This window comes from Vicugna pacos, chromosome 35 (assembly GCF_048564905.1).
Source record: "Vicugna pacos chromosome 35, VicPac4, whole genome shotgun sequence".
Lineage (NCBI taxonomy): Eukaryota > Metazoa > Chordata > Mammalia > Artiodactyla > Camelidae > Vicugna > Vicugna pacos.
The window spans coordinates 30,999,832-31,007,343 of NC_133021.1; the positions used below are offsets into that span (position 1 = coordinate 30,999,832).

At 41.4% G+C, this 7,512-nt stretch overlaps 1 long non-coding RNA gene across 1 annotated transcript; it reads right to left on the reverse strand.

The window, feature by feature from the left end:
• Positions 1–725: 725 nt before the first annotated feature.
• Positions 726–2,957, reverse strand: LOC140691562 (uncharacterized). Its single transcript, XR_012067295.1, has 2 exons — positions 2,801–2,957; positions 726–1,005 (listed from the first exon to the last, which is right to left on the reverse strand). It is a non-coding gene; the product is annotated as an uncharacterized lncRNA (long non-coding RNA).
• Positions 2,958–7,512: the final 4,555 nt, after the last annotated feature.

Consider the following 7,512-nt stretch of genomic DNA (forward strand, 5'->3'; position numbering starts at 1 on the left):
AACCCTGACATATACCTGAGGCATCAAAGTGGCATAAGTTTATATTCTGACACTCCTCTACTGTTTAACGTAATTTAGATGCTAATTTTATGCTAATTTCAACAGTTGACCAATAGCAAAAGAATCAGTTCTCTCAGGAATCTGGCCCAGTAGAAAAGACACTTAAGTATCCTGGAGGCCGATGCTTCACTTATAGCTAAGCATGACGGTGCAGAGGACAAATGGCCTGGAGACACTGGTCCCACTGCAGGTTGTCTCACAACAGATGACTGATGGCCTAAGACATTTAGGACCTTTCAAAACTATTCAGATTATTGACTCCACCTGCAGACAAATAACATCGAACAGTTTGATCTTTTTCTCTGCCCTTATAACTAATCAAAGCCGGAAGGTCTCAAAAGTACCTCCTAATTGGTTTCATTGTTTTGTTTATCAGGTATATCACAGCGCAGTTAGCATTTGCATTTCTAATGGGCCATCCTGACATTTCAGTGGGTTTTTAATGACCCTTAACTATTCTCTATGTTTCAGCCTAACCAGTGAGCCTGTTCCTGGGGGGCAACCTCTATTCACCAGAGAGCTGCTTTTTTTTTTCCCCTTTCTACCCCAGAAAGGTATAGGTATCGAAGGATGGGTTCATTAAAAGATATATTAGAAGATACATGTTCATTCTCATCCTACCATCAGGGATGCAAAAGTGACATCAGGAACCAACCCAATTAGACTACTTGCTTTCTCCTATTTATGTGGTGGAAACCAGGCCAAGATCCTAGCACACGGTGGGGAGGCGACCGATGTCACCTAGGAGGTGCTGCTCGTTGGGTCTGGGCACAGTCACTGGAATTCCTCGGAGCACAGGTGAACGCACACATCTCGTCCTGAAGGCCGCTGGGCTGCTTCACTTTGTATCCAACTGCGTCCAGGCCCGAGGCTGCTGACACTTGCCACGGGAGCCATTTACTCAGTGCAGAGTTCCCACTTGAACCTGGAGCCAAGAAGCAAGGCCTGGGGGTGGGGGGAGGATGAGGGAAAGGCAGGGAGCCAGTACTGAGTGCCTGCAGCACACATGATGTCTTCACTATTCAGCACTCGTAACTGAACTATTTAAAGAAACTGGTTTTAAATGCAAATTAAAGGGCAAGTGTTGACAAACAGGGCAAAACATTTTTTTGGAAAAAATTTTCCTTTAGTATTTTTCTCATTTCTGTGGCTTTTCTTCCATGATTTCCTCCTCTGGCACACCCCTGCCTGCCCGTTTCCATGCCCCACGGAGCCGCCCCTAGTTCCCCGAGCCAGAGGAGCCCCCTCCCCACCTCACACGCTGCCTTATCCTGGGTGTTTATTCCTGTTATGTTAGCCTTAACCACATCCTCCTTCATCCACAGTTTATTACATATTGATCTCTAGTTCCATTTGGTTGCCATTTCTATTAGAAAAGAAAATCATGCCTTATTCCATTTTGTCGCTCTCAGAGTGCCCTGAACATTTGTCTGAAAGGTGATTGGCAAGTAATTTCTCCCAGTCTGTGGCATGCCTTTTCTTTCTTTCTTTTTTTTATCTTTTAATATATTTTTATTGAAGTATAGTCAATTTACAATGTACAGTCAATATCTGGTGCACAGCACAATACTTCATTCATATAGGAAAATACATATATTCGCTTTCATATTCTTTTTAAACATAAGTTACTACAAGATAATGAACACAGTTCTGTGGCGTGGCTTTTCGCTCTTCACTGTGTTCTTCAAGGAGCAAACTTTTTTTTTAATTGAAGTACAGTCAGTTACAGTGTGTTAATTTCTGGTGCACAGCACAATGTCCTGGTCATGCATGTACATATATTCATTTTCATATGTTTTTTCATTGAAGGTTATTACAAGATATTGACTATAGTTCTCTGTGCTGTACAGAAGAAACGTGTTTTTTAAATCTATTTTTATATATAGTGGCTAACATTTGCAAATCTCAAACTCCCAAATGTATCCCTTCCCACCCCCTTTCCCTCAGTAGCCATAAGATTGTTGACTATGCCTGCGATCTGTTTCTGTTTTGTAGATGAGTTCATTCATGTCCTGGAGCAAACTTTTTAACTTAGATGAAGCCCACTTTATTGATTTTTCTTTTCCTTTTTGGATAGTGTTTCTGGTGTCAGATATATCTAAGAACTTGTCACCAAATCCAGATATTAAAGATGAGGCAGGGGAAAGTATCTTTCTACAAAGGGTCCATGTGATGGAATATCTGGGCAGCATTGGGTTATTCTGTATCCTGTTTCTGTAGTTACAAGAATCTATGCATGGGTTGAAACTCACAGAACTGTACACTAAAATATTTACTTGGCACTTTCTAAAGTGCTAGGAAAATATTTGTTTGATTCAATCTTGTCATTAAGGGAATCATTTATTTTTTTCTACTTTATCTTGAGAACTTAACATTCCTCAACATAAGTCATAGTCTCACGCCCCCAACAAGCTAAGAAAACTGAGTAAAATGCTGGCCTTCAATCAGCAAGTTAGACTGAGCATCTACTTTGTGCTTTTTTCCCCCTCTCTTTTTCAGATTACCTCAACTAGAAACTGGACATATCTCCAGGGAGCTGTGAACCACAATAGATTAGAGTGAAAACATTATATAGCTTGGAGATTTTTCACCCTACTTTGGAGTGATGGAAAAAAGTGCCCCATCTATACTGTCTCTCTATGTTATTGGAAATAAAAGAATGATGTGGACACAGGAAGAAGAGCCCAAAAGAGGAGGAATCACTTCTCAACTGTCTCCCTGTTCCCTCCTCAAAGCTTACATTGGAAAGAAACCAGGATGCTTCTTCTCCAAGGTGGCAGGGTGCAGTGGCACACACATCAGCTCTGAGCCATCTGCCATGAGCCCCAGCGGCTTGGGAACTGGTCCAGCCCACCTTGCAGAGACCTGATCATCACCTGGCTTCCCGTTCAGCCTTGCAGAATTCCATCTGCAACGTCTCCCTGGAGACGAGAGTTGGCATCACAGAGCAGGAAGGGCTGAAGGGCTCCAGGACCTCACACAGGAAAAGGAACTTGATTGCGTCCAAACCCCAAACTTGACAGTTTTCCACAATAAAGCCTTGTCTCCTTTTCCTTGGCTGTGTTCCAACAAGGAAAGAGGATGAAATGTATGAACATTGCCCAAAGCTTGCCACAGCCCAGTTAAAACCATTTTTAGAAACAACTGAAAAGCAGAAGAAATGATCTTGGGTGTGCAGAGATGCGCCCTCTGATTCAATCACCTTTTCTTTTAAGTCAAGGGATCATCCTTGGCAGAGAATAAAGATGACACAGTCACTTGATTTTGAAATGACAGCCAGGTGGGTTGCCATTGTGGGAAGACAGGCAGCTCAAAACCATCGCAATAACTTATGTGCGTCACTGATTTGTGAGATGTACAGTGCTTTCAGGTCTTTGGGCTCCTGCACAAAATCTCAACTTATGACAATTAAGCTAAATCCATTAATTAGTAAGGTGAATTAGAGTTTCAATCCTCAACTAATCTGGGAGAGAACTGAGAGTTCTGTGTAGAACTTACCCTAATAAATTACACACAGTTCTGTGTGCTCCACCCTTTCCTAAGTGGCCTTCAGTTGTGATAATATAGAGCCAATCAGCCCGAGACAGCAGTGTGGTGGAATTCCAACTGCAAACTCCTTACAGCTTCGCAAAACACTCCCTCAAAGCCTGTAGGAACTCAGGACAGATTCGGGTCTCTGCTTCGCAATCAGTTAACATCACCGAGACCATCAAACCAATTTCCTTCTCTTCCTCCATCGTGATTATGTGTCTGAGAACTGGCAGGGGGAAAAAAGTGCCATTAGCTGCCAAATTGTTTCTAAGGACAGCTAACATCCACAGAAAATAAAATTAAAAATAAGTAAGACCAGGCCCTCTTAGGATAACACTATATTATAAGGAGTTTAGAAAGACGAACACACACACACACACAAACCCAGAATAAACTTAACTTCCTTTTTCAGAAAAATCATGTTGGCTGCTTTGGTTTTCTTAAAAGCAGCTGAAGTCATAAGGTACTTAATATAATTTACTTTACCCAGCTATATAAAAAGAGCATCCAGTCACAATCTGAGACACATAACATTTTCAGAGCTTCTATGACCCAAAAAGAGAGAGACATTCAGGGCACACAAACTCAGTTACTCAAAAGAAGCACAACCAGTAAAATAAGTCATTTACAACATCTTTTACTGGATGCATTGTGTGAAGAAAGATGAAGGTGTTGCAGAAAAATGTGTTACAGCTCAGATGTGACAGCAACCCAAATCCGGGGGACAGAGACCAAGCAGCACTCAAAAGAGTTGGAGAACCGCAGGTTTATCATGCCAGCATGCCCAAGAGAAGTTATCACTCCAACGTTTAGACGCTGTCTGTAAGTTTACACAGGCTTTTATAGGCTGCCAGTTTTACACTTTGCAACATCATATGCAAATAAAGTATAACAGAAATTGACCAACCAGGAACAAGCTTTGTAGAAATAGACCAATCAGGAGTGAGAGAAATAACCAATCAGGAGTGAGCTCCATGCACATGAAGTGCTACAAATGGACCAATCAGAAGTTAGGGAGGTGGACCAATCAGAAGTGAGAATAATAACCGATCAGAAGTGAGCTCAGGGAACCAATAGAATTTTAGGGGTAAGTAAGCCTTTTCAGAGGCAAAAGCGAGATAGAGCCTCTGGGCCAGGGAACTGGATGGTGCTGGCACTAGAGAAGTGGCCCTCTTTGGGGGTCCTGTCGGTCTTTTTATGGGGCTTCCCACCTCAAAGGGAGAAAGCGATTTACAAAGTCAGATAACATGAAAGGCAGAAAATGTACGTGGTCGCTAAGTATTCCTTTATTTGATAACCATAGAGGAAGTGGGGTTTTTTTATATGCAGGATCTTTTCAAAGCATTGAGGCAGTCTTGAATCAACAGAAGAGTTCTTGCTTTCATGGAACTTACATTCTCGTGAGGGAGACAATAGAGTACTTCTCCACTTCAGGAAGTAATCCTTCTAAAACAGGTCAGAAATAAGAGAAAGAATACGGGGATGACTGAGAAGTGGTAAGAAGGACCACCACTGGTACAGTGCTTTGGAGACTTTAGACAGGTTCACATCTATCATTAGCATTTAAATTCAATACCAACTGCGTAATTGGGGAGAGAAAATACATGTCTCATTTTTTTTTTTTTTTTTTTTTTTTTTTTTTACAGAGGCAGGAACTGAGAAGCAAAGAGTTTAAGTGACTGACTCAGGAAGAGATCTTTGATTTCTTGCCTTCTCTGCTCTCCCACACCGAACTGATGTTTGAGATTTTTAGATCAGTTATTGCCTACCTTACAATGACTAAGCCAAGCCTGAGAAAATATTTAATTTTTAAAATATGCCATATGAGACTTTTCTGTTAAACTCCAATGAACTAAAACCAACTTCATTTTGATACTTTTGAAAACTCCACCACACCCTCAGATACTACAAAATAAAGGCTGGGGTCACTGCTCTGAATAAAAAATGCTTGTTCCGCCCAAGTATGGAATCTGCACAGAATTCCACAGAAGACAACACGGGAACAGAAACCAGTAACCAATAAATTCTAACCCGCTTCCTATGTCAATGAAATGACAGAATATTAAAGTATACTCAGAGGTCTATATTTTTCTGCTATTAATTTAGCCTAGAGAGATGTAAAACGAATCTTTTCAGAGCAGGCTTGACAACAGGAAATGTTGAAACCAACTGAAAAATCGTTAGAATTTTACTGGGAAATTTTATGAAGATAGCTAGGAATAAAATATGCAGAAATAAGTGGCTTTCCTACACGGTGATAATAACAGGTTAAAGAAGGAAGATACTGGACTTGGTGTTCCAATTTGCAGTAAGGAGGTCAAATTCAACTACACAATTGAAGTCACATTTTTTGATAATACGTAGCATCGATTTTAAGTGCCTCACTTTTTACATTTCTTTTTAATGCCCATTTTATGGATGAGAAAAGTGAGGCAAAAGGAGATAAAGTAACTTGCCAGAGTTCCCAGAGCTTGGAATTGGCAAAGACAGGATTCAAATCTAGCCCCAGGGCTGTGCTTTTGACACTTCACTGTATTTCTCTTATCAACAAAACATGCATATACATGATACAAATATTTCATCAAGTTAGAGGATTTTTTTTAAACTTCATAAGACAAGAAAAATAGGTTACAATAGCTTTGATTATTTACATCTCCAAACAAAATAGTGAACTCGATCAGAATCATATTCTTTATTTTATTCACCAGAATAAAAAGAAAAGCAAGTTGTCACACTAACACAGGAGTAACAGAACTAAAAACAGGCTACGTTCTTAAATCTGCTGAATTATTTGCATTCTTTTAATCAAGGGCTCTGTCATTGATGAATGCATAAATTTTTGTGAAGAGAAAAAACCCTTTTTGTTTCACTGAACACTTAGATGCTGTAGTAACTAGGTTGCTTTTTTCTTTTTTTTAATTCCTGGAAGATTAGAAGGAAATGTTCAAATAGTGAATCCCAGAATGGGGTGGGCCCAGGATTGCTGCAAATTGTGTTTTCATTCCCAATGGGACTCTAAGCAAACTGAAAAGGAGTCCGTGAGCAAAATGAGTAGGCAGGTGTGGTGTCCAGTGAGTCCCTTCTGGGCCACCACCTGTGGTGCGGAGGGTTCAAGATGAAAGCCACACCATCACATGGCGTGGGCTTTCCCGGGAAACAAAAAACCTGTGAGGCTGGATCTGCAAGAGAAGAGAAGGCGTGCATCTTCTGATGGCCATCACCCCACGGGAGGTCCAGAGGGCTTGCAGTGTGGGTCCGGGTTCCACTAGAGGGCTATTGCTTCCTGCCATTTCAGCTTGTCATAGGTGAGAATGAGACAGCAGCCTTGTTGGTGGGGCGGTACACAGGTGGCTTGGAAATCAGTTGTTTGGAGATGGGATACCAATTGCCTACTGGACTTGTCTGGTAATGTCAGCTGCCCAGCACCTGAAGGCCATGTGACAGATAGGATTTGTAGCACCCGTACTCGGGGAGGGACCTCAGGTCTTGTGGGAAGCTGAGCTCGGAAACAGTCCTTCCCACAAGGACAGGGGGCATCTCTTGACCTTGGGCAACTACCTAGCTAATCCAGAATGAACACCCACAGTCACTTACAGATAAATTTATTCCCTGCATCACAGACAGAAAAGGGGCTTGAAGTTCCTGGCCAGAAGATGTACCAGGTCAGGTTAAAAGATTTGTTTCCAAGTAAATTTCAGTCTAAAGGGAATCCCTAAAAACAAACAAAAACCAAAACACGGAAAGCAAAACTAGCGAGACTTTACTGACACTGCAGTGTTTCAGACAATACATTCTCCACTTTACAGCGATTACTGTAATGACAGCAGGACAGAGAGGTTAACACTTTCCATTTTGCAGACAACTAAACTTAAGCTAAGGGGGGCAAAATGCAGTCTCCAATTCCACAGATCTGGGACGTAG